Source organism: Rhododendron vialii, chromosome 2a (genome assembly GCF_030253575.1).
Source record: "Rhododendron vialii isolate Sample 1 chromosome 2a, ASM3025357v1".
NCBI lineage: Eukaryota > Viridiplantae > Streptophyta > Magnoliopsida > Ericales > Ericaceae > Rhododendron > Rhododendron vialii.
In genome coordinates this window covers 32,234,735-32,261,584 of record NC_080558.1, presented here as the reverse complement: position 1 = coordinate 32,261,584, position 26,850 = coordinate 32,234,735, and the positions used below count along the sequence as shown (strand labels likewise).

Below are 26,850 nucleotides of genomic sequence, written 5' to 3'. Positions count from 1 at the left end.
GGATATTTATTGTGATTTGTTAAAAGCGGATACACTTAATGATTTGGTTTTATACTTGCGAGCGGAGAGGAATAAACATTAGACTTTTTGATGAATTTTCACGATAATATTTTCCATGGTAACAGAATTAGCTTTCAGATTATCATGAAGAAATTTTGGGTAAAGTTAATGATCATGAATATATAATGATATTAGTTAATGGGTGTGGATTCCGAAACCTTAGTATTTTCTCCTTTGGTTAAAAAGAAGCTTTAATTTTCTCGTCTTTGATAATTTAGTTTATTGTTTTTACTTTTAACTTTTAGTTTAAAAAATCAATCACAACTTTTGTCAACTAGGTTAGGGTTTAATCGGTTTAAGTTATTTATTTTTCCTAGAAGAATCATAAGTCCCTGTGGGTTCGACCTCGCTCTTGCATTACTATACTTCGGTACGATTCGTGCGCTTGCGAGTACATTAAAATATCACATCAAGTTTTTGGCGCCGTTGCCGGGGACTTAATTATTTTTAGGAAATCTAGAGATTAATTTGAATTGATTTTACTCTTCTACTAGTTTAGTTAACCAAAAAAAAAAAATTTATTTAAAAAAAAAAGAGAGTGTGCATTTACCTTAATCTGATTCATTTGAACCTCTTTTATTTTCTTGTTTCACTTTTGTTTAAGTCTCTGTGTGACTTGGCATTACTGTAGCAGTAAGATCACTAAAGCTACAAGTGTTTGATTGTGAGGACTTTTGGAACCACTATAATTTCTAGGCACACGGTGGTGGGATCAAGAAGCAACACAGGTTAGTTACTAGAGTCTTAATTTACTTTTGTTATTTATTCATTTTTGTTTTCTTATTAACGTTTTAGTGAGTCAGTTTTCGGGTAAAGAAAAAAAAAAAATTATCATTTTGCTAACTGTTAGCTTACTTTACTCTACGTCTTTGACGCGTTAGTGTTTCTGACAATTGACGTAAGCTACCTTAGATTTTCATTTTGATAAGCTGTAAAAAAAAAAAAGAGCATCCTGTCATTCTTCCTAAGTCTTGACTGTTTGTCCGAAAAAAAAATTCATTTCACTTCTGTTGCATTTTTATTTTTATTTTCGGTCGTTTCACTTATTTGCTTTCATTCATAAGTTTATGTTTGGTTGCCGTTCGAAAAAATTAGAATTAATACCTCTTGATCCGGAAATTGAGAGAACCTTTAGACGCAGTTTAAATATTCAAAGAGTGGAACATACTCAAATAAAAATGGCAGAAGTTGCAGAAGATACAAAACCTTTAAGAGAGTTGTTCTCACCTGTAACCACAAATCCTCCTTCTTGTATTGTGTTACCCACAACAAATGCGACACATTTTGAGTTGAAACATCACATAATACAACTTCTTCCTCAGTTTCATGGGATTGAACGAGAGGATCCATATATGCATGTTAAAGACTTTCTTGAAATTTGTGCTACCTTTAGGTTTCAAAATTTTTCTGAGGAGTCTGTTAAATTGCGTCTTTTTCCCTTTTCACTGAAAGATAAAGCAAAGGCATGGTTAAATTCTCTACCCTCTGGCTCAATCACTTCATGGGACATCCTCGTTAAAAAGTTTCTTTCAAAATTCTTTTCAATGTCAAGAACAACTACTCTAAGGAGGGAGATTACTGATTTTTGTCAAGAAGAACATGAAAAATTTTATGAGAGTTGGGAGAGATTTAAAGATCTTATTTTAAAGTGTCCCCCTCATGGTTTTGAAACATGGAGACTAGTTCAATTTTTTTATAATGGTTTAACTCAGTCTAACCGCAATATGCTTGAGTCAATGAACGGGGGTGGTTTTCTAAATCTTAGGGGCGATGCAGCTTATGAATTTCTTGAAAATTTGTCTGAGAGCTCTCAACAGTGGGATTTTACTTCTCATAGAGACAAACAATCTTCTACATCTAAGAGAGGGGGAGTATATGAAGTGAAAGAGGATTCAGATGTGAGAGTAAAGTTAGATAATCTTACTCGAAAGGTTGAGGCATTAGTTTTAAGTAAAACTATGGAGTCAGCCAATCAAGTTCAAAGTGAGGGGTGTTCTCTTTGCGGTAGTCACATGCACACAACACAAACATGTTCTTCCATTAATGGATATTCTGACAGCTATGTTGAACAAGCGAACACACTCAATAATTATGGAAAATCATTTGCTAGTCCTTTTTCCGAAACATACAACCAAAATTGGCGAAATCATCCAAACTTTTCATGGCGTCAGAACCAACCTTCTACAAATATAGGTGGGCAACCATTCCATTCACAAAATCAATCTTCCCCAGGTTTTCGTCCTCCTACACAGTCATATCCTACTCAATCTCAGCCTTTTTATGCTCCAACTCCCGTGTCTCAACCGAACTTCCAATCTGTTGCACCACAGCAACAATCATCCTTAGAGGACACCCTTAAAGCAATCATGGCTAAAATTGAAAAAAATGATGCTAAAATTGAAAATTCAACTCACTTGCACGCTCAAGCCATTGCTAAACTTGAAAATCAAATGGGTCAATTAGCTAGTCAACTTGCAGAGAGAGAGAAAGGGAAGTTTCCGAGTCAAACTCTAGTGAATCCAAAAGGGCAGTTTTCTATAGGCAACACCTCTACTCCTTCAAACGAGCAACACCATGTTCAATCAATCATTACCCTTAGATCTGGGAAAGAAGTTGATAATAAAGTTAGTATGCCAACAGAGGAATTAGCTGAAGCTGAAAAAGAAGAGAATCATGTTGATCCTACTAAAGTTCAAGAGTCTAGTTCTCCACCACTTATAATAGAGCCACCTGTTAGGAACTTTGTCCCTAAAGCTCCTTATCCTCATCGACTAGTAGCTCCTAAGAAAGGCGCACAATTTGGAGACATTCTAGAAGTGTTCAAGCAAGTACAAATCAATATTCCATTTTTAGATGCCATTCAACAAGTGCCCTCGTACGCTAAATTTTTGAAAGATCTAGTCACTATAAAAAGGAAGACAAATGTTCCAAAGAAGGCATTTTTAACTGAACAGGTTAGCTCCATTATCCAATGCAAAATTCCAATAAAATATAAAGACCCTGGTTGTCCAACAATTTCTTGCGTTATAGGTAACCATCATATCGATCAGGCTTTGTTAGATTTGGGGGCGAGTGTCAATTTATTACCTTACTCAGTGTACTCACAATTAGGGTTAGGAGAGTTAAAACCCACTCAAGTAACACTCCAATTAGCTGATAGATCTGTCAAAATTCCTAGAGGAGTCATTGAGGATGTTCTAATTAAGGTTGACAAATTCTATTTTCCTGTGGACTTCATAGTCCTTGACACTCAGCCTGTCCAAAACTCTAATGGGCAAATTCCTGTTATTTTAGGGCGTCCTTTCTTGGCCACATCTAATGCTTTAATCAATTGTAGAAATGGCGTAATGAAATTATCATTTGGTAATATGACTGTGGAGCTAAATATTTTTAATACAAGTAAGCAACCATTAGATGAAGATGAGGTTAGTGCAGTTTGTATGATAGACACTTTGGTTGAAAATACTTTTGTTCAGTCAAGTTATGAGGATCCCTTAGAAGCTTGCCTAGCACATTTTGGGTGTCAATTTGACATAGATGAATCAATTGAGCAGGTTAATGCATTATTAGACAATGCCCCGTTAATGAGCATCGATGAATGGCAACCAAAAGTGAACCCTCTTTCGCTGTCTACATCACCAGCACTTCCATCTATAGTGGAGCCACCTAAGTTAGAACTCAAACCTTTGCCAAACACTCTTAAATACAAATTCCTTGGCCTTTATGAGTCTTTACCAGTAATCATAGCTTCTGATTTAGATGATACACAAGAACAAAAATTGTTGAATGTCCTAAAAGAGCACAAGGAAGCAATAGGGTGGTCCATAAATGATATCAAGGGAGTTAGTCCTTCATTGGTCATGCATAGAATCCATTTAGAGGAAAATGCTAAAACTTCACGTGAGCCACAAAGGCGTCTAAATCCTGCAATGCAAGAAGTAGTTAGAGCAGAAATTCTTAAGCTTTTAGATGCTGGCGTTATTTATCCAATATCTGATAGCAGTTGGGTGAGTCCTGTTCAAGTTGTTCCTAAGAAATCGGGTGTGACGGTAGTAAAAAATGAAGATAATGAATTAGTTCCCACTCGTGTTCAAACAGGATGGCGTGTTTGTATAGACTATCGAAAATTAAATTCCATGACACGAAAAGATCATTTTCCTTTACCATTTATTGACCAAATGTTAGAAAGGCTAGCGGGACATGAGTATTATTGCTTTCTCGATGGTTATTCTGGTTATAATCAAATTCCCATCGCACCGGAAGACCAAGAAAAGACTACGTTCACATGCCCTTATGGTACTTTTGCCTACCGCCGCATGCCATTTGGACTATGCAATGCACCAGCCACCTTTCAGCGATGCATGGTTAGTATTTTTTCTGACATGGTAGAACGTTTTTTGGAAGTGTTTATGGATGATTTTTCAGTTTTTGGATCTTCTTTTGATGAATGCTTACACCATTTGACCCTAGTGTTAATGCGATGCAAAGAAAAAAGTCTTGTGCTTAATTGGGAAAAATGTCACTTTATGGTTAAGCAAGGAATTGTATTAGGGCATATCATCTCGCAAAAAGGTATTGAAGTGGATAAAGCTAAAATTGATTTGATATCTAACCTTCCACCCCCACGTACTGTAAAGGAGATTAGATCATTTTTGGGTCATGCGGGCTTTTATAGGAGGTTCATTAAAGACTTTAGTAAAATTGCTAAACCTCTATGTAATTTGTTGGCCAAAGATGCTCCCTTTGTGTTCAACAAGGAGTGCTTTCATGCTTTTGAGAGATTAAAAAGTGAGCTGACCTCCGCCCCTATAATTCGACCTCCCGATTGGAATGTCCCTTTTGAAATTATGTGTGATGCCTCTGATTACGCAGTAGGTGCTGTTTTAGGACAACGTGTCGATAAGCTTCCTCATGTAATTTATTATGCTAGTAAAACTTTAAACGATGCACAACTCAACTATTCCACAACAGAAAAGGAGTTACTAGCAGTTGTTTTTGCACTTGATAAGTTTAGAGCTTATTTATTGGGTTCTAAGGTCGTAGTCTATTCGGATCATGCTGCATTGAAGTATCTGTTGTCTAAAAAAGATGCTAAATCTAGATTAATTCGATGGATTTTGTTACTGCAAGAATTTGACATTGAGATTCGAGATAAAAAAGGCTCTGAGAATGTGGTAGCTGACCATCTGTCTAGATTAATTGTAGACTTCACCGAGGATTCATTGCCCATCTCTGAAACTTTTCCTGATGAACAATTGATGCATGTGTCTCAATTATCTTCACCATGGTTTGCAGATATTGTAAATTATCTTGTAACTGGAGAGATACCTTTGCATTGGCCCAAACATGATAAATCTAAATTTTTATCCAAGGTTAAGTATTTCTTCTGGGATGATCCATACTTGTTTAAATATTGCCCTGATCAGATTATTAGAAGGTGCATTCCTGAAAGTGACCAACGAAGTGTCATTTCTTTTTGTCATGATTATGCATGTGGAGGCCATTTTAGTGCTAAAAAGACGGCTGCAAAAATTTTGCAGTGTGGATTTTATTGGCCTTCTATTTTTCAAGATTCGCATGCATATTGTATAGCTTGTGAGCGTTGTCAAAAGTTAGGTCGTATTACAAGGAGAAATATGATGCCTCTTAACCCAATTCTGATTGTAGAGATATTTGATGTATGGGGCATTGATTTTATGGGTCCATTCCCTAATTCCTTTGGTAATTTATATATCCTTGTCGCTGTTGATTATGTTTCTAAGTGGATTGAAGCCATTGCATGTAAAACTAATGATCACAAAGTGGTGGTCCAGTTTTTGAAAGATAATGTGTTTGCTCGTTTTGGGACACCACGTGCTATTATTAGCGATGGCGGTAAGCATTTTTGCAATCGAGTATTTGAGCATTTAATGAAAAAATATATCATAACGCATAAAGTTGCAACTGCTTATCACCCCCAGACCAGTGGTCAAGTTGAGATATCTAATAGGGAGATTAAAAATATACTTGAAAAAACAGTGAACCCTAATAGGAAAGATTGGTCTTTACGCCTTAATGATGCATTATGGGCTTACCGTACGGCATTTAAAACTCCCATTGGAATGTCTCCTTACCGACTTGTCTATGGCAAGGCATGTCACTTACCTGTAGAACTAGAACACAAGGCATATTGGGCTACCAAAAAAACTCAATTTTGATCTTGACAAGGCAAGTGTTCGTAGAAAGCTTCAACTTCTTGAGCTAGAGGAAATTCGGGATGATGCTTACGACTGTGCCAAATCATACAAGGACCGTATGAAAAGGATTCATGATCAAAACATTTTAAGAAAATCTTTCACTTCTGGTCAAAAAGTCTTTCTTTATAATTCTCGTTTGCATTTATTCCCAGGCAAACTTCGTTCTCGATGGTCCGGCCCTTTTATCGTTCGCACTAGCTATCCGCATGGGGCAGTTGAAATTGAGAATCCTAAAGATGGTTCCGTGTCTAAAGTGAACGGGCAGCGATTGAAACCGTTTATAGAATTGAAAAGTCCGGAAGTAGAGGAAATCCTTTTGGAGGATCCTGTTTATCAAGATTGACCATTTAGTCTGCGCAACTTTAGTCATCTTTGTATGCTACTGTATAGTACTCGATTATAGTAATATTTTATCGTCTCTTATTATTATTATTTTTTATTATTCAACTTTTGTAGGCTAAAAAAAGCGTTTTGACTTAATTTATTTACTTTTGGTTAGTGCTTTCTTTTCTTTTCTTGTGTTCCCATAATTTCTTTTGCAGGAGTCACATAGTTCAGTCTTATCGCGCTTATCAGGTGTATCCTATCCTCTTTCACTTTTATGTTACAATCTATTTTGTAAGCATTTGCATTCATGACATTGAGGACATTGTCATATTTAGGTTTGGGGGAGGGTTTACTTATTATTTGTGTCTGTTCTGTGCATAGACTCCATAGTTTTTTTTTTTTTCTCTAATAAAAAAACGGAAAAATAAAGTAAAAGTTGAAAAAAAAAATTATTGATGCTTGATTTTGACTTCCGATGATGTCGTTGGTTTTCCATTAGTGCTAGTTTGATTATTGCCCAAGTTGGAGTCTTGATATGAATTCATTGATAGAGTTAAGCTTGTGAACATAGGCATTGATGAGAGGCACCTACCTGGTTCGTATCACCTATGTTTGGATAGCGATTAATTACTTGTACACATGCCTTTGCACAAGCACTATCACACTTAGATTTGAAATTGACCTCGAGTGCCGTACATATATTCTTGATGCCTCAGTATGAGTTAGATGTCTTATTTAAATGCATAATGTCCTTTCCCCAAAAAGAAGAAAAAAAAAAGAAAGAACAAAAAAAAAAAAAAAAAAAAAAGAATAAAAAGTATGCTTTTTCGGGCTTTTCACTTAGTAACCGGGCCTCTTGCCTCAGTAAGCAGTGAGTGTTCGCGTCAAACAGTGGAGAGTTCCGCGATTGTCATGTGTGGTTAGCTTGGGTTCGTAGCCTTTTTGACTTGAGTGATTAAGTCCGTTGGGGTGTTCTCTACATCTAGTGCCCTAAAGCCGTCTGGTTTGGGTGTCACTGGCCTAAAACTCGCTACAAGGGTCAATTAAAAAGCTTAAGGGACCAAGGGATTGCACGACCACAAGAAAAAAAAATATAGCAAAAAAAAAAAATTGAAAAAAAAATATGAATAAAGGGGAGGGGCTATAATTTGATATAAGCATTTTGATGAGTATTGAGGCATTGAAGGTGTGTGTATTGTTTTCGAGATTAATGAACATTTTTGTGTGACTTTTCACTTTACACGCATGCCTTGTGATTTCTTTCTATCCAGATATATGTAGGAGGAACAGTTTTTGTGCTAATTCGGATTAGAATGTTCACTTCTTTAACTTAGTTAATGGATGAAATATCTTGCCTCTAAATTGTGTTATTCTCACGCTATTACTTGAGAGGCCATAGACTATGTTTTGGAATTCTAATCTAGTGTCATCTTCTTAAGAATTTTGTGGGTATATTCACGGCAAACCCTCACGAGACTATAGCTCGTCCACTAGGGCAACCTAGGGGTTTAAAGGCATGTTGCATATGCTAAATGCAATCGGACTCCTCCGAAAAAGGATTAGGTAGTTGTTTTCATTTTCTTCGTTTTCTTTTATTTCTATTGCTCGAGGACTAGCAAAATGTAGGTTTGGAGGTATTTGATGAGCATAAAATGTAGTACTTAAAAGACGCTCATACTTGCATTGTTATTCTTGACTTTATAATTATTTATGTGGTATTATCATTTATTTATGTTTTGTAGGTATTTTGGGATATATCACGCAAAAACATTTCTTCCGAGACTTATGCGATGAAGTCTGATTCAAGTGGGCTCAACCCAATTTAAATTAGAAGATTCAAAAGAGCAAAAGCCAAAATCAAGCTCACGGAATTTTCCTACGATGGAATTGATTTAAGAAGATTTGGATTGCAAGGATTTTTGGTAATTCTCTGCATATGGCCTTGCACAGCTAATTGGGTGACAAGAGCTATTGGCTTTTACTCAAACTCCTAAGGCAAGAATTGTTTAAGGAAAGGAATATTATATAATCGGTATTTACCGATTTAACGAAAGATTGATGGAAGGGGAATTACATTTGAAAAGGAAGTCTTGGCTTTATTAATAGCAAACAAAAAGAAAGAAGGGAGGACACTTCTTCGAGGAACAGAAGCACCACGCATCAGCCGCACCATCACGGCATATCTCGAGCAGCAGCGACGAAGAAAGAAGGCTAGGAAAACTCTTTACATATTTTTCGTAAGCTTATTATGGAGTTCTTTTATTATATGAATATGTGTTCGTACTCCATGAGCGGCTAAACCTTTAAACTAGGGTTGAGGATGAAGCCCTATTAATAACTATTATTTATATGTTCATGAGATTTGATTTTACCCGATTATTTGGTTTGATTTTGATTAAATTGTTCTTACTCCAAATCAACTGTTAGGGATAGATTCTGGATATGAGTTCAATCATGTTTTTCTCATGATTTGGAATTGTCTTTAACATTGAACGCTGGATTTTCATTGTTAACTATAAAACTGGATATTTATTGTGATTTGTTAAAAGCGGATACACTTAATGATTTGGTTTTATACTTGCGAGCGGAGAGGAATAAACATTAGACTTTTTGATGAATTTTCACGATAATATTTTCCATGGTAACAGAATTAGCTTTCAGATTATCATGAAGAAATTTTGGGTAAAGTTAATGATCATGAATATATAATGATATTAGTTAATGGGTGTGGATTCCGAAACCTTAGTATTTTCTCCTTTGGTTAAAAAGAAGCTTTAATTTTCTCGTCTTTGATAATTTAGTTTATTGTTTTTACTTTTAACTTTTAGTTTAAAAAATCAATCACAACTTTTGTCAACTAGGTTAGGGTTTAATCGGTTTAAGTTATTTATTTTTCCTAGAAGAATCATAAGTCCCTGTGGGTTCGACCTCGCTCTTGCATTACTATACTTCGGTACGATTCGTGCGCTTGCGAGTACATTAAAATATCACATCACTCGTAATCCAACTCCATTGCTTTTTCAGCTCCTTTGTGTTCTTCCTGAATGAATTCCTTCAAATAACCACGAGAGACTAAGTCATCGAGGTGCTGCTTGAACATCTCACAATCTTCCGTCACGTGACCCTAATTCTTGTGATAACTGCAATGCTGGCTCGTAGCTCGCTTTGCATCTTTATCTCCTTCCAGTCTCGGGGGCCACTTGAAATATGGGTAGTTCTTTATTCGATAAAGAATCCAGTAGATTGGTTCTTTCCAAACCGTAGTTACTGAAAAGAAAGACTTGGGGTCTGAGGGATGCTTCTCCTTGTATGGTTCTTTCTTAGCCTGCCCATAGTCCTTTCTTTCCTGGTATGTTTTGGGTTCTAGCTTATCAGCCTTCTTTGCAGGCCCCTTGGCCTGCTCGGCAACTACCTTGCCATCTTCCCGGACTATGTCATCCTCGTTCCTGGCATGCTGCTCTATCCGTTCCATTAGCTTTGCCAGTGTTCCTACCGGACTCATGTTCAACAATCGGCGCAGCTCCCCCCGAACAGACAGCCCAGTCTTGAACGTGGCTATTGCATACTCCTCACTGCAACTTTCAATCTTGTTGAAAGTCTCCTAGTACTTCTTTGCATAGTCCCTGATCGGCTCATTCTCTCCCTGCTTCTTGATGGAGAGGCTCTTAAAAGTTTTGGGTGCTTTTCTGCTTGTCAGGAACCAAGCAGTGAATTCCTTGACCAGTTGCCTCCATCCTCGTATGGAGTGCAGGCCTAGCTTATGGAACCAGGACAGAGCCACCTTTCCCAAACTCGATGGGAACATCTTGCACATGATTGCATCATCCCCGTTGTGCATAAACATTGCTTGCTGGTAATGTTGTATGTGTGCCACAGGATCTGTATTTGTTTCATAGAGGATGAACGCACCGTGCTTCACCCTGTTCAGTAGTCTCGCCTCTTGCAACCTCCTTGCAAAGGGGGAGGATGCTATATTACTGAGGGCTTCTCGTGCTGCTTCTCGTGCAGACATGGTCCCCTCCTCGCGTTCCTTCATTTTATTGGGAGCGTTCCTTTTTCCAATCAAAATCAGGTCTCTCGTACCTATCCCTGTGGTGTTTCCTAGTCTTTCCCTCCTCAGGGGTGAGACTCCGGCTTCTGCTCCTTCTTTTTCTTGAAGAAGCCCTTCGCCATTATGGAGTTTGGCTTTTACTTCTGCTTCTTCTTTTTCGTGGAGAAGCTTTATTCCGCCTAGGAGTAGGACTTCTGCTTCTGCTCCTTTTGCCTCGTGAAGGAGCCTTCTTGTATTTCACCATAGCATGTCTGTCTCCCCTGGAATTTCTTCTTGAAAGTCCAAAGTCCTCAGGATGTTCTCGAATCCGTTCCAACTCTTGAATCTCATGCTCTCATTTCTTGATCAAACGAGCAAACTCCTCGATTTTCTTCCTCTTTTTGTCGAGGATGTCTTCACTGTTGTGCACGCTTCTTGAGTGTGCAATTGATTCCCTTTCACAGTGGGATTTACTCCTCTGTGTGGACTCTGTGGTCGTCTTGCCCTCCCTATTCTTGGAGCCATCCAGGATGGTTAGGGGGTTACCCTTGCTTTTTGCCTTCCTCCCATGTTTGCCTTCGAGCTTTCTCAGAGCCCCTAGTGGGGATTTATCGCCTCCCCCACCTAGCAAATTCTTTGGGTTGAGCGGCGTGGTTGGATTTTCTTCCACCATGGTCGTTTTTCAAAGAGAACTCTTTCGTTTCCCATAGACGGCGCCAATTGTAAGTGGAGAAAAACGAAAGAGGCTTTGAACTGCACAAGAGTGTAATAGCTACTCATGACTCCTCACCAGAACCCTAGTTCATCGTTGGAGCTCTAATCTGCAAAACAGACAAGAGGTGAGTGCACCTTTGCCTTTTGTGGCAAAGGCCCTGAGATGCCTAAATTAGTATCACGTACTGGCAGAAAACCCTAACTATCAGTAGGAAAGTGTGGAATAAGTGCAACTTTTTGCGTACCTTTTACTTCTAGGTTTACCTCATATTTATAGATTTGCATATGCTTGTTGCCTAAGCATCCCTGTTGCCCTAGGTTTTCTATCACGTATAGGAAACCTAGGATCTTCTGGATTCTCGTTTCCTTGCCCATTTATTGCCTTAGTCTTTTTAGGACTCCTTTCCAAGACTGGCCGAACATAACATTCCCGTTGGGTATCTTTTCTGGATCCTAAATTCTCGAGATCTCATTCCTTACAGAACACCACTATTCTGGAACCTTCTAGAGTGTTCCTTCTGCTTTAGCACTCAAGGCTACTTTCTCAAGAGTTCTTTCCCTGTTCAGCCTCCTTATTACCGAACAGGTCACCTGGACCAGTGACTTCACATGCCACTAGTCTCTATCTATTACTTGGACTAATGACTTCTCATGCCTTTTGTCCTTTATCTACCGAACAGACTGCCTGAACCAATGACTTCTCATATCATTGGTCCATATCGCTGATCGCCGCCTTACAAGGCGGTTTATGTTATCGTATTTATTTCGTGGCCCCACATACCACTTGTTCGGGCTCTATTTGAGCTTGTTCGGTAATACCTCCCTACACGAATCACTTTGACTTGCTTGGTGGTTCTCCTTTGTGCCTTAAGAAGACGTTGACGAATTGCTCTCATACTTTCAGAGTTTTCTTGGATCAATTTCGGCCCTACTAACGTAGCCTCGCCCAACGGTAGGTGATCTTCCCAACTACCCCAAAAGTCCATAACACAAGACCAAAGCATATCTTTAAGAATTTGGATCATTCTCTCTGATTGCCCATCCGTTTGAGGATGATACGCGGTACTGAACAAGCGATTGGTGCCAAGAGTGGCTTGTAAGCTTTGCCAAAAGTGCGCGGTAAATCATGGATCTCAATCTGACACGATAGAAAAGGGAATCCCATGAAGACGGATAATCTCGCGAATATACAATCGGCTAAGCGTATCTATCAAATCTGTAACCTGAATAGGTAATAAATGCACTGACTTGGTCAATCGATCAACTATCACCCAAATGGCATCATGCCCCCTCGGCGATTTCGGTAACCCGGTAATGAAATCCATTGTCACGTTCTCCCACTTCCATTCGGGCACTGGTAATGGTTATAACTCCCCCATGGGTCGTTTATGTTTGGCTTTCACTTGTCGGCACGTAAGGCATCTGGACACAAAAATAACATCTCTTTTCATTCCTAGCCACCAAAACTGTCTACGCAAGTCATGGTACATTTTTGTTCCCCTCGGATGCACGACTAACGGTGAATGGTGAAATTCTCTCAAAATTTCCTCTCGACATGAAATGGGTATGAACAGGTTTCCTTGGTATCGCAAACTTTGATCGGCATGTCATTACAACACGAATGACCTATTGCAAGGAAAAGTAGTGAGGAAATTTGATTTTGTCGCTAAAGAATAACAATTTGCGAGGAAAACCAAATTTCCTCACAGAATCCAAATGATGAGATAATAATAGGCGAGGAAAATAATTTTTGTTGCCCAAATATCCTTTATGGTGAGGAATTTACATTTTTCCTCGCCAAAAGAAACCCGCGAGATTTTTTTGGATGCTAAGGTGAGGAAATATGTCGTTGAATGATTGTTTAAAATAATTATGCCCAAGTTAAAAAAATCTCCGTCTCTGACTACAGTTTTTCCCAACTATCGATCCATCCCTCCTCTCTCGATGGAGAGACTTCTCTCTCCCTTCTTCATCTCCCTCTATCTCGCTCTCCATCCCCCAGTGCCCCCTTCCTCCTTCTCCCACGATTTTTCGTGACAGAGGCAAACAAGCATTAAAGCACCATCAGTCTTAACGGCAGGCGAGCACCAGATCCCATGACTCGCAACACCGTGCGAAAGATACGACGAACAGGTATGTACCTCTATTCATGTATATAGGTATTGTATAGATACATATAGCTATACATACGGGTGTACAACCCCCAATTTGTAAACCCTAAATTATTTTGCCATGGAACTAAACCCAGTGCATAAACCCTAGTTTTTTTTTACTTCAGGTTCGCATTTTTTTGATCATTTTTGGTCACTAGTATGTATGAATCTTTGTATGTGGCGTGGATTTTGGCATGTGCGTATTAGTGTTTTATGATTTTCACAAAGCAGAATCAGTATTCTCGATCCTATTAGAGGGTTGAGGGTTATGCTCAAGTTCTATTAGTTGGGGATCATAAACAACGTCAATTGCGTTTCTTTTCAAGTTTTGGGTCCCTTTAATGGATTGAATCTGTGTTTGTATTCACTGTATAAGGGTTGATGTTATATAGGCAATTAGGTCTAATGACTCTACTTCGCTGTTTATGGTCACGGGGCAGTGAATCTACTAACTTTGTTAACTTTATTAACTTGTTATCGTTAATATGTTCAGAGATGCTAATTTGGTAGGACTTCAGAGTATTTAGACAGTTGGGTGGGAGGAACCACTATTGTCAAGCCCAACCTCCTGTTGGGTTACTCTCTTTGTCCAATTTAGTGCATTTGCACTTTATTTGAAGAAGACTATGCTTGTGCATGAACATAATATACATGTCCTCTATTTAAGTAATTTTTAACTTGCATGTTTTTGAAGGTGACTGTGACATTCGATTTGGATTACAACTGGTTGAGGCAAAAGCTTAAAAAAAGGGCCAGGACAATTTTTATGCATTTGCTTTGCATTTTGACTTTCTTCGTTTTCTCTTAACTTGTTCCTGTAATGTATTTGAACCATTTGAATGGCTTTTTAGCGTTACCCAACTAATGTGATGCTTCTATGCAGGTAATGCAATTACGAGAAGCATGTAGTCATCCTCAACTCTATCCTGGTAGTGAACTTGAAGCAGGAGTGGATGTTGGATGTAACTCAAAATTCATTTATCCTCTTTATTGCTCATATGAAAATATTCAAGAAGCTACACATTCTTTGACTTTATCTGTATAGGCTCTAAAGTGTATGTGCAATCTATGCTTATTGAATTAACATTTATGAGTGCTCTTCAACTGTAGGTTAAGACGGGTTTTTGGATTGAATCGTCTATTGAGCTTGTGAACCTTGATGAACCTGCTGTTATGGTAATTCTTTTTTGCCCATCTACATTTTACTTGTGGTTGCTCTTAGAAGTTCGACGGTAAGTTATATTAAGTATTGTTGATTATATTTTTGCATGATGGTTGTATGGATGTTTGATCCGCAATGTAGAGAATGATATCCTATTGTAGCATTTGAATGTTGTTTCTATGTTTCCTTGCAGGAGGGATCTTTTCCAAGTATATGCTTGTCTATGCTATATGTATCATGATATAATATTTTCTTGGTTAATGTGATTTGGGTTTTGGAAGTTTTAGTCACACTTTCTCGTTTATTACTCAATGGTCCTTCCATTTCCAAACTGAAAAAGGTCAACTACGAAATTGCTGGACTTCTATAAATCCACTAACTATAATGGCGACACGGGCGAGTGGATTGCTCTAGCATGCCAGACTAAACTATGTACGTATAATGTCATATATCAAGTAATTTTTATGGATATTAAATCATTATACGTTTCAATTTACTTGTGTTTTTTCAATCAATAAAAAATAGCAAGAGGAAATGATACATGGAGAGGCTAAACATAATCAGGAAGGTGCTACCCCATTATGAGGGGAGCAAATGTCCGTCAAGGTGCTAAAGAAGAGATCAGGTTATGTGAAAGCACTTGGGTTGAGGCCTTCTTCCTCTATTAGGACCACATCTGAATCTGCCACGACCCATGAATATGTATCACGCCTCGAGATGAAGTTAAGAGGCACAAAATGAGACCATAGAGAAGCTTTTGGAGGCAAATAGGCAGCAGCAGAAGATAAATGCTAGCATGATAAAGTTTCTCATTGAAAAAGGGTACACTGGACATGTTGGGAGTGCTAAAACATTGTCTAATGATTGACTGGTTAGTAGAATTCATTTATCCTTTTCAAACTCTTTTCAATAAACTCATATATAAGTAATGGAATGGTTGATTGACAGATTTGGTGCAATTTTTTGTTTTATATATTCATGCAATTAGTGGATTTAGTTGAACTTCCAAGAAGTGTTAGGATTGAGATGTTTTTTGTCCATGTCCGCACTTTGTAACTTATTAAAGCTATCTAGTTTTTCATGATAGAAAAGGTAAGGTTGAACTATTGAAGCAAAAAAAAAAAAAACCAAAACTCTTAACTACTTGTAGCAATAGTTCAAAAGGGGAAGAAGTTTGATGAAGGAGCTATTAAGTTTCAACTACTTTCTGAGAGTTGGTGTTGCTTGAGCTGATATCGTACATCAGAAGTTCATTGGGCTTGTTTTAAGCAGTTCTTAGTATTAGTTTGTACCTCATGTTTGCTGTTATAGTTTCTGCTTTTCCAGATTGGTATGTTGGCTCTACCAACCTGGTTTTCTCTTTGTTCTTGGATTTGACCAATGGCGAGATGAGTATGAGTAATAGTTTTGGTGTTGGTTTTTATTATTTGTTTGTTGAATGTTACTCAACGTGTATTTCGCTTGTATAGTAGATTTCTCATTCAAATGTGGACACCTTGTCCCCAAGTCACTGATGCCCAAAATCCGTATCCTAGGTTAATCATTGCTTCACATCACTTTTCCGAGCCTTACCCTCTTGTTAATGAGATTGACCTGCTCTATCTTGCGATCATGGATCACTTAATCCAGTTTGCTTACCCATCCTTATCTGGTTACAGTAAGTTCACAATTGCCTTTACCATGAAGCGATCTTACAGAGAGGAGATCTCATTTATGTTAGGTGATGCCATCCCCTTGACTTATCCAGATTGTAAGTTAATTCCAAAGAGTGAGGTCTATGATCTAATTCTAAAATAATGACACTTTTTTACTTTTGTCCATTGGTTTTTGGGGGTGTCCAATGGGTGTTTCTTTGTTTTTGTGTCTGACATGAACATGACACCTCAGAAGTGTCTGTGCTGCTTAGATCACTACTTATCCCAAGATTCTAAGTTGTTTCGTGAGGGGCCAAAAAATGCGTGCCAATCTCTCCGGCATCGTATAGCTACACTAGTTTCAGTTTTGATGATGACTAAGCTTAGTTAAAATTTTCGATGTCTTTGGCGCACTAGGAACTCCGTTGTGTGAAGGTATTTTCAGCTTCGTGTTGGGCTTTGATTGAAGTGCTTTTGATAAAAGACTTAATGCCACTGTTTTCCCTTTCCTAGCTAATTATATTACAAAGGTGGTTCGATAACAATCAATTTAGTATTTTTTATGCACTTTTTGCTCATTCTTGGAATGCAACTGCAGAACAGTGGTTGAGTCTTGCCAGTTTCTTCACTATGTTTCTTTACTCGTGGTGTTATTTAGGATTATGCAATGGGTACCCCTAACGCCACGACCCTTTCTTTTAATGCCACGACTTTTTTTTGATCTCTGATAGCTTTGCCCCCAATTACAGACCCACTTCTCATACCTCTGGTCCCTCATTACTTTCCTTGTACATTCTTCTTCTCTCTTCGATAGATTGCATTTGTTTAATTCATGGCCATTCTCCGATGGAGAGGCTGAATCCAACCTCTTCACCCGCGGAATATTAGATCTCATCAAGAACTTTATTGGTGGTGCTTGACATCTAAGATTGTCATTGCCGTTCTTGGAATGGAATCAATTTTAGAGTGAGATGTGAGAAAATTGGGCCGTGTAATGTTTTGCTCCTTTTGTTGTTTGAGGAAAAGGTTATGATTTTGAGTTTACTTTAAAATGACAGAAGTATTTTTAACTTTGCTGCTATTACATGCATTTATACTGGAAATTGGATCTTGGAAGAGATGGCTCTTCTTGTCTGGGTTAGAGTCTTGGACATGGAGACAGAAACAGAGAGAGATATTGTCTGGTTAGAGTCTTGGAGAAAGAGACAAAAACAGAGAAAGAGAGAAGGAGAGAAAAGTGGGTTTGATGTGTACTGTGCAGTAACAGGAAAAAGTTCTGAAGCATAAACAGAATTGGAAGAAGCATAAACGAGTGAAAGTGCCTGTACAATTCCATCAAAAAGAAGAAGAAAGTGTCTCTACATGATCTGGGAAAATAGAAAGTGCCTATACCAAAGAGGGTATAACAGTAAATAGGAAGTAAAATTCGTAGCCCTAAAAGAATCTATCGTGGCATTATAATTTCCCTTATGAATCTTTTGTGTTGTTCATATTGTGCAAGTGTGAATATAAATATATAACTGCATATTTGATGGCTTCTTACTTTATTTGATATGTTTACTATTTTTTTTCTTGGCGGCGTGTAAGATCGATGTTCTTTTTGGAGGTCGTGGCTGTGGGAGATGGAATTCAAAGAACGATACATTGCAAAAGTTGGCCCTGAGGTGGTGTAGTATTTTGGAAAGATCCATGATGCTTTTTGAGAATCCTAGAGCATAAGTAGTGGTAAACTTGATATTTTCTTTTCTGGGGCTAAACTTTGTTTTGATGGTTTGAACAATGATGCCATTATTATGTAGTTGAAAGAATTTGGCTAATGTTTCATAGTAATGACAATTTGTTTACTTGAAAGCTAATAGAATGTTGCTATTTATGGTTATGATTGTCCATGGTTGTATGAGGTGGTGATAGATTCTAAATGTGAGCAGGGAATATATAAAAATGTTTGCAAGGAGAAATATTCATTGCTTGCAAGGAATTATTTTGTTGCGTATATGTAACATTAGCGAGGAAAAAATTTGTCTCTGGAAGCCTACAATAAGCCGCTTTTTGCGAGGAAATTACTTTGGCAGTGAGGAATTTATTCCTTGCCTATTATTTTCATTCATGTCATGTCTAGTGTTTACGCGAGGAATTTTGCGTTTTTGGCGAGAACTTTTTTCCTCACATACCATTTTTGGCGAGGAATTTTTTTCCTTGCCTAGTATTTTCATTCATGTCCTATATACGGTTTGGGCGAGGAATTTTGCATTGTTGGTGAGGACTTTTTTCTAGCAAACCATTTTTGTTGAGGAATTTTTTCCTCTCAAATCGTCAACAATTTACGAGGAAATTGATTTTCCTCGCTGTAAGCTTCTGCGACAACGTTTTAGCGAGGAAAGTTAGCGACAAAAATTTTCCTCCCTAATACATTCAACGAGAAAATTTATGATTTATCGACGAAATATGTTCCTCGCAATAGATTGTTCGTGTTGTAGTGTGTATCATCCACCCCTTTCGAGCATTTCCACTAAGAAATTTGGTGCGAAATTTCCCCGCTTCTTCGTCTTGTTGTTGAGCCTCAACTACTTGAGTCAACAACGTTGATTGAATGGTCAAGTTGCTCAAAGTGACTCCCTCTCGAACCTCTTCAAAATGCAACGCATAGGAGCCTAAATCGTTAATCATTTTCCACTCGTGGACTTCTAAACTCGCAAGGTGTGTCGACTTTCTACTTAATGCGTCCGCTACCACGTTCGCCTTACCCGAATGATATTAAAACTCAAAATCGTAGTCTTCTAAGTGTTCCATCCAGTGGCATTGTTGCAAATTAAGCTCCTTTTGAGAGAACAAGTATTTTAGACTCTTATGATCGGAAAAGACTTTGAACTTCTCACCGTAAAGATAATGACACCAACTTTTCAAAGCAAAAACAACGGCCACAATTTCAAAGTCATGGGTAGGGTAATTCCGTTCGTGAGTTTTTAGTTGTCACGATCCATACGCCACCACTCGTCCCAATTGCATCAACACGCGTACCAATCCCTCTTTCGAAGCGTCACAATTCATGGAATAACTGACTCCTCATTCGGGCACAACCAAAACCGGTGCAGTAGTCAACCTTCTCTTCAATTCCTCAAAAGGTCATCTCACACGCGTCACTCCAAACAAAACGAGTCCCTTACGAGTCAATCAAGTTATCGGAGCCGCTAGGCGAGAGAAATCAAGGACAAAACGATGGTAGTACCCGGCCAAGCCCAAGAAACTACGAATCTCGAATACATTCTTCGGTTGTTGCCAATTCATTGCGGACTCTATCTTCCCCGGATTAACGGACACCCCATCCTTTGACACAACGTGACCTAAAAACTTGACTTCGGACAACCAAAACACGCACTTGTGATAAGCCCTAAATAGTATAAATAATGGGGCTTATCTATCCCATTTTTTTGCTTTTGCAAGCGTTTTATACTTGTTTCTAGTTGATTTTGCGCGTAAGTTGTGCTTTTATTGGAAAGTAGATAATCGAAGCAAAAAGGACATTTCCAAGGCTCCCAATAATCCTCGGAGGAATCCAGAAGCATTCGAATACATGTGGCACATTAGAAATCCCTCCCCAAATCTCAAATGAAGAAATCAAAGCATGGAAGGAAGGTTCGAGGCTCTTAAAGACTGAAAGAAAGAAGAAAATAGCCATAACCAGCCAGTGAAACATGGGGTATCAATATCCCCAACACTGGGTATACCAGGAAGCATGCTGTCCAGGGAGAGAAGAGGTATCGATACCTCTTTTAGGGGTATCAATATCCGTTGTCTGCGCGCGAACTTTTTAATGGAATTTTTGTAATTATTTTGTAAAGGGAGTATATATACCAACTTAAACCTGATTCCAAGGCATATGGAATTTTTGCACTCTCTCTCTACCTCCATTAAAGCTTAAGCTCCCACCTCTCTCCTCATTCAAGTTTTGAGGAGGGTTTTTAGGTACAATCCGTTCAATTTCGAAGCATTTCACCTTCATTAAAGTTGTAAGGAATTTTCTCCTCTTCGAGGATCTTGTGTTTATTTTGCATTTAATCCATGTTTAGTATTTTCCTCATGTTTACCCTTGATCTTTTCCTATCTCCTTGCAATATGTGTGAGTAGTGTAGCAAGGCTAGGTTGTGGGATGGTTAGCATCCCGTAACCATGGGTATTTCTTGTTCTTCTCTTGTAAATCTTCATTTTCTAGTTTAAGCATGTAGTAGGGTTCATTTTATGTATCAAAACTTAGAGGTGAATCTCTTTGATCAAATGTAGGCAAGGGTTACACTTCTTGTCACATTTGATGCTTGGAGCTATGTCCCTCCATGTGTTTGTTTAAATGTCTCAAAAGAACCTTAGACATGTTTAGCTCCTCCGTTAAAAAAAAGAGAAGAATAAGGTTACCTTTGTGTTATGGGTGTTGATTATCCCTAAACCTAGCCTTTAGTTTAAATCTCCAGTTAAAAAGCCGTAGTTAAGTTAAGTAGCCATTCACCTAAAATTCTCAGTTGGCCGTCTCAACGCCAAAGTTTGGTTGGCGGTCCTAATGCCAAAATTCTCTACGCAAGCTAATCTCTGAACCAAGTTATGGATGCGCTCCCTATGGATTTGACCCCGGACTTCCGAGTATTATTATGCTTTCAACCGACCCAGCCCTATGCTTGGGGCATTCTTATTGGAACACACTTTAAGGTCGCAAGCAACTTGCTAAGCTTAGAATACAAACGGTGTTCTCTCAAGAGTTCAAGAATGATAGAAAGGTGAGATTGGTGTTCTTCCTCCGAAGGCGAATAGATAAGAATATCGTCCACAAAAATGACCACAAATGATCAAGATAAGCACGGAAGATACGGTTCATTAAGTCCATGAAAGTTGCTGGTGCGTTCGTCAATCCAAAGGGCATAACAACAAATTCGCAGTGGCCATAAAGTGTACGAAAAGCGATTTTAGAAATGTCTTCCATCCGAACTCTCAACTGATGTAACCGGACCTCAAGTCAATCTTAGAAAAACAATGCCGGTGCTCCCCACGGTGACATACTCGGACGGATAAAACCCAAATCCTCCAATTCTTGCAATTGAGTCTTCAATTTTCTCAACTCGGCAGGCGCGAAGCGATAAGGAGGTACGAAAATAGGAGCAATACCAGAAAGCAAATCAATAAAAAATTCAATTTCTCTCTCGGGTGGTAAACCGGGTAACTCCTTCAGAAACACGTCCGAAAAATCACAAACAACAAGAGGTAACTCCCAACGTGCGGATACATCCTCATCTACGGTCAAACTCGCTAGTAAGGCATACATCGACTCTTGCTCCCGAGACCCACACAAATACGGTTCTAACGGTTCCCGACGCTCCCTAAGGAACTCAAAACAAGTATCCCCAGACGGATAAATACGGACCCGACGCGTGATTCAATCTATGGTAGCGTGAAATGTAGACAACCAATCCATTCCCAGAATAAGGTCGAACCTTGACATATTCAGCACGATGAAGTCAAAGGTAAAATGACAATCTCGGATGACAAACTCACAATCCCGGCACATAGGATCTAATGGTGATCTACCTCCTATAGGTGTCTCAACGAACAATGGGGGACTAATATTTTCGATTTCTAATTTCAAAGCACAAGCAAAAGATGGAGCAATGAATGAATGCGATGCTCCAGAATCAAAGAGTACTCTAGCAAAAGAGTTAAACAATAGAAATGTACCCCTCACAACCGAAGTTTCTGGGGTCTAAGAAGTAACAAGAGGTGGTGGAGGCGGAATAGCAAAAGTGATAGCAAAAGCCCTTCCCTGTGTCATCTGACTCTGAACATGTCCATCCCGTTGACCGGAACCCTAAGTAGGTGTCGAAGAACTCGCTCCTCTCTCAGCCTGAGATCCCTAAGCTGACGTGGTCTGATGAAAGTGAGACTGTTGCTGCCTCTGATTACCCCGAAACAATTGCCGACTAGAACGTTGTCCCCCCCTCGACTGCTGCACCGAACTAGACTCGCTTCGTGCCCCCTTCCCCACGCAGGCAATTCCTCGCAAAATGACCGACCTTCCCACAAGTAAAGCATGTACCCAAAAGCCGCGGACACTAAGCACAAATGTGCCCCACTTGACCACACTCGTGACATACGATCGGAGGTCTATTGGAAACTCCCCGAGTCCCAAACAAAGAAGATGGTGGCCTAAAGTTTGACGGACCCTGTGAAGTCGACATTTGATCTCTTTGTCTCTTCCTCCCCTGACTACCAGAACTCCCTAATGAAGAGCTTATACCCCCCATTGGTTGCCGTGGTTCCTAAACCTTAGGATTCTTGGGTGCCTCCTTAGGTATCTTAATGCTTCTTGCGCACTCGTCAACATCGGCAAATCTCCCTTTACGTTGTGCTATTACCATCCTCTTCATAGTTTCATGCAAACCCTTCTTGAACCTCCTACATTTTCTCTCCTCCGTAGCCACCAACTCTAGTGCGAAACGGGACAATGATTGAAATTTTAAAGCATACTCTGACACCATCATATCCCCATGCTCGAGCTTCTCAAATTCATCTCTCAATTGATCACGACTAGTTTTCGGAAAGTATTGCTCCTCGAAGAGCACCTCGAACTCGGCCCAAATTATGTTCTCAACATCTGGCTCATTCGCTTGAGCCGCGATCCTTGCCGCTCTCCTAGCATCCTTCCTCGATTCTAAGACTAACTCCCACCACTCATTTGCTTCCCCTGTTAATTGAACGACCACTATATTCACCCGCAAGTCATCCTCCGTAATCTTGAGTGCCCTGAAAAGTTTTCAGATTTGAGCTAGCCAGTGGTCGGCTACAAGAGGGTCACTGCTTGTCCCGTCGAACGTAGGTGAATTTCTTCGACTGAATTCCCTCATTACTGACAATGCACAACTGTTCGCACTTTCCTTAGCAGCATGGTTTAGAAGATTTGCAGCCGCCAGAGCCGCAACAAAATCCCTAGCGAAAGGATTTTGGACGAATGGGACTTCCTCTCTTTGACCACGTCTGGCCCCTTCCCCCAGATTCCCATTCGGATTCTCCCCATGCTGACTAACCTCATCCTCAATTGGCGCCTCTCAGCCACGACCACAATCACCCCGACTTTCAGCCTCACCTGCTCTAGCATGCATTCTCGGAGGCATCTTACTACAAGTTATAAGAAAGAAAGGTTTATCAATAACATCATTTCATGAGGTCTAGGCCCCCAACTATCCCAACACGGGTCAAAACAACTCTACGCCACTCTACTATATTGAAATGCAATGCCACGTAAGCCAAGTAATGTCAATGCACACAAGCACACATGTGATATGCAAAAGGCATGACTTTTTTGAACCCATGAGACTAGAAGTCTCCCCACGGTCTCAAAGTATTCAAACCTGGTTGCTCTGATACCAATTTGTCATGCCCTCAATTTTCAACATGAATAAATAAGCCATTTCAATAAAAGATCCTCGCATATCTCATATAATTAGCCAAAGGAGTTTCCCACCAGTTTAATTTACAAACTGAGTCCCCAAGATTAGATAATTACAACCTTGGCACCACGGCCAAAATTAACTAGATACAAGTATGAACATGTCTAAAATATTGCAAACATTTAGTCAAAGGATTAAAAAGATAAGTTACAAATACATCTCTGTCAAAAAGGAGTCATTACAAAGATGCCTAAGCAACTAAATGAGGTTAACTTCCAAAAAGCCTTTCATTTCCAAGCACACATTGCATGCGAGCTATTGTCTAGCATTTTGTCCTGAAAAGAAAGATTGGGTTGAGCTACACAAACCCAGTAGAAAAATCTTTACTAATTCTATGTATAAATACGATGACAAGTGCAAAAGGAAGAAGAAATGAGGATATAGTTCAACCAATGGATAATAATCAACTCGTAGATATGCCAACGTTCATTACGATCTTTCCAAGTGCTTAACAGATTCCTAGTCCTAAATTAATGGGTTGCCCCAAGCGTAGGGCGGAGACCGACGTAGCACAATATCTGGTAAGACCGGAGTCGAATCCACTAAGGACGGTGAAATGTGTGCTGTGAAAACTCGGGTTGTAGAATTAAAAATAGCTCTTAGGTAGCCACCCTTTGTCTTTTAGTTGATTAATAAACTAATACTAACAGATAACTTGCTCAAATAATTAAAAAGAGAGGCACGATCATAGGGAATCCAGCGCTCGCTACCCAATCAGAATCCACTCACTTTTTAAAGTTCTAAAATGGTTAAATTTTAGGGAGAATTGGAAACTCCGAAGAATGCGAATCCTACGGTTGTCGGTCCCATACACAACGACGAACAGGTTTTGGTCCCCCGTTCCCGCTCACATGAGTCCCGACAATGCCTCGGATTCGTCCAACGGACGTAGTTTTCACCAACTAAAATTATTTAATAAAATTAATGTACGGAAAAACTGCGAGACGAATCCTAATTAGGTCGCGATGCGCCTTTACCCAACGACCAAATCTCAGAAAAACTACTCACTCATTATTAAAAATAAAAGGAATAAAACCCTAGAATTAATCATGCTTTTTAATATGTGAGATGAAAAAAATAATAATTAAAAGATCTAAATCAAACGAGAACCAACGAATAACTTTAATAAAGAACAAAAATTAAAACGAGTTATTAAAGTGCGAATAATTAAACAAAACTTTAAATAACTTGAAAGGAACAAAATATCCAAAGAAAACTAAACAATACTCGGAACCAAAGAAATCAAGATGGCAGCCCCGTTCCTTGATTCTCCTCGCGGCTCCCTGTCCTGTTTTCCTCTGTTTCTTTTTCTTCTGTAAAAAAATAATGGAAGTCGTACGGGAGTCCCAGAAAAAGATATCCAGCCCCGTCCTTTCGTCGTCCTTTTATAAGTGATGAGAAGAGCATACCTAAAAACCCTTCTTGTACGTGTAAAACTGTGGGCCATGCTTCCACCCCAGTCAAACAACTCTATTCCAATCCCTTAGTTAACCAATTAATTTGGGCCCACCTCAATTGCACTACTTCCTACTAATCCAACTTTCAAGACCACGTTGTACTAATGGCCAATATTAAAAAGGCCCAATCCAGTACATTGGATATTATGCTACCTGTCTTGATGTTCCTTGTGATTTGATCGGTTCGTAATCAATGTCGTCCATTAACGCGTTATAAACTTGAAATACCTACAACACATAAATTACGCATTAAGCTCCGAGTAACAATATAAATGGACTTAACAAAGATAAATTAAGGGGCGCTAATGTGAACATTTACGCGCTTATCACACCCCCCCCAACTTACACTTTGCTAGTCCCTAGCAAAGACAAGAAAAACAAATAAAACAACTAACTAAGGGATAGATCTTTTAAACCCCTGGGTGGCCCCAGTAGGACGAGTAAAGTCTCGTGAGGGTTTTCAGCAGTGATTACCCACAAAACACTAAGAATCCTTTCACATGAAATTCGAAAACCGTAAGACAGCTCAATGATACCCAAACAAAGAACATGAAGCCATCGCAAAGAGATAACGGGCATAAGCAGTTCTAGATACTATCAAGTCAGAAAAATAAGTCATGGCACCGATACTCAGCGTGTGTGAACAAGGGCTTCGGTTACAAGTGAAAAATAACCAAAAGTTCTCTCTGGACCGAGTCTCGACTTCAAATCTCACCGTGTCATGCACTCAACAAATGAAATCACTCGAAACAATGTGCATATTACTCTCAATATGTGCGGGCAGACGTCATGTAAATGAAAGCAAAATACTCCGCACACAATGACACGAAAAGAAAGCTCTTTATATTGGACACACGATCTCATGAACAGAATGTCAAGTATTGAAAATTCTCTCTATCCACCAATTTACAGCCCATTGCCCATAGGATCAAATAGGACTTCAATTCGGGTTACAACATCAGGTTAGGGAAAATATTTCAAGGCTAGGTGAGAATTCAAGTGTCCGAGAATAGGCTAACCACAACTCACATAGGGCAAATACAACGATGCGTGCCCTCGTTTTCTTCTCTCTTTTTTTTTTTCAACTCCGCCACATCTCTCTTTCCTACCTTTAACACAAACTCACACTTAGAACAGGTACTATTTTCACAATAATATGGTGTCTTCCCTTTTTGCTCTTTTTTTTTTTCTCTTTTTTTTTTTGAATGGAAAAGATCACCAGTCAATCAAAACTCAATTCACAACTCTACTCATCCTCTTCTCAAAAATTCACCTTCACATCATTAACTAACCATTCTCAAGACACAATATAGATAGTGGAGCTCAACAAGAAAAAGGCTGTATGCATGAGGCTCAAATTGGTTCATAAGTGATAAATGTGTGAATGAAGAAACGAACTGGCTCTAAATAGCAAAGATGGCCTATAATCCTCTCCAATGGGCAACACAACCATGCAACTTTCCAAATCCAAGAGATAAGTAGGCAATTCAATACATTTCCAACACTTGATGACAAAAATAATGAGATCAACAACGAATTTACTTTTTTCGTGACAAACAAGAGTTTATTTGACATCGCTCCAAGAAAAGATAA

The 26,850-nt window shown here is 39.1% G+C and overlaps 1 long non-coding RNA gene, 1 other non-coding gene and 1 pseudogene across 2 annotated transcripts; 2 read left to right on the top strand and 1 right to left on the bottom strand.

Annotated features, from left to right (window-relative positions):
- The first annotated feature begins 1,238 nt into the window (after positions 1-1,238).
- Positions 1,239-6,639, top strand: LOC131317434 (uncharacterized; annotated as a pseudogene).
- LOC131318277 (small nucleolar RNA R71) lies at positions 1,620-1,726 on the bottom strand. Its single transcript, XR_009197604.1, has one exon. It is a non-coding gene; the product is annotated as a small nucleolar RNA R71 (small nucleolar RNA).
- Positions 6,640-13,443: 6,804 nt separating the features above from the next.
- On the top strand, positions 13,444-15,605 carry LOC131316047 (uncharacterized). Its single transcript, XR_009196983.1, has 3 exons — positions 13,444-13,500; positions 14,404-14,449; positions 14,631-15,605. It is a non-coding gene; the product is annotated as an uncharacterized LOC131316047 (long non-coding RNA).
- Positions 15,606-26,850: the final 11,245 nt, after the last annotated feature.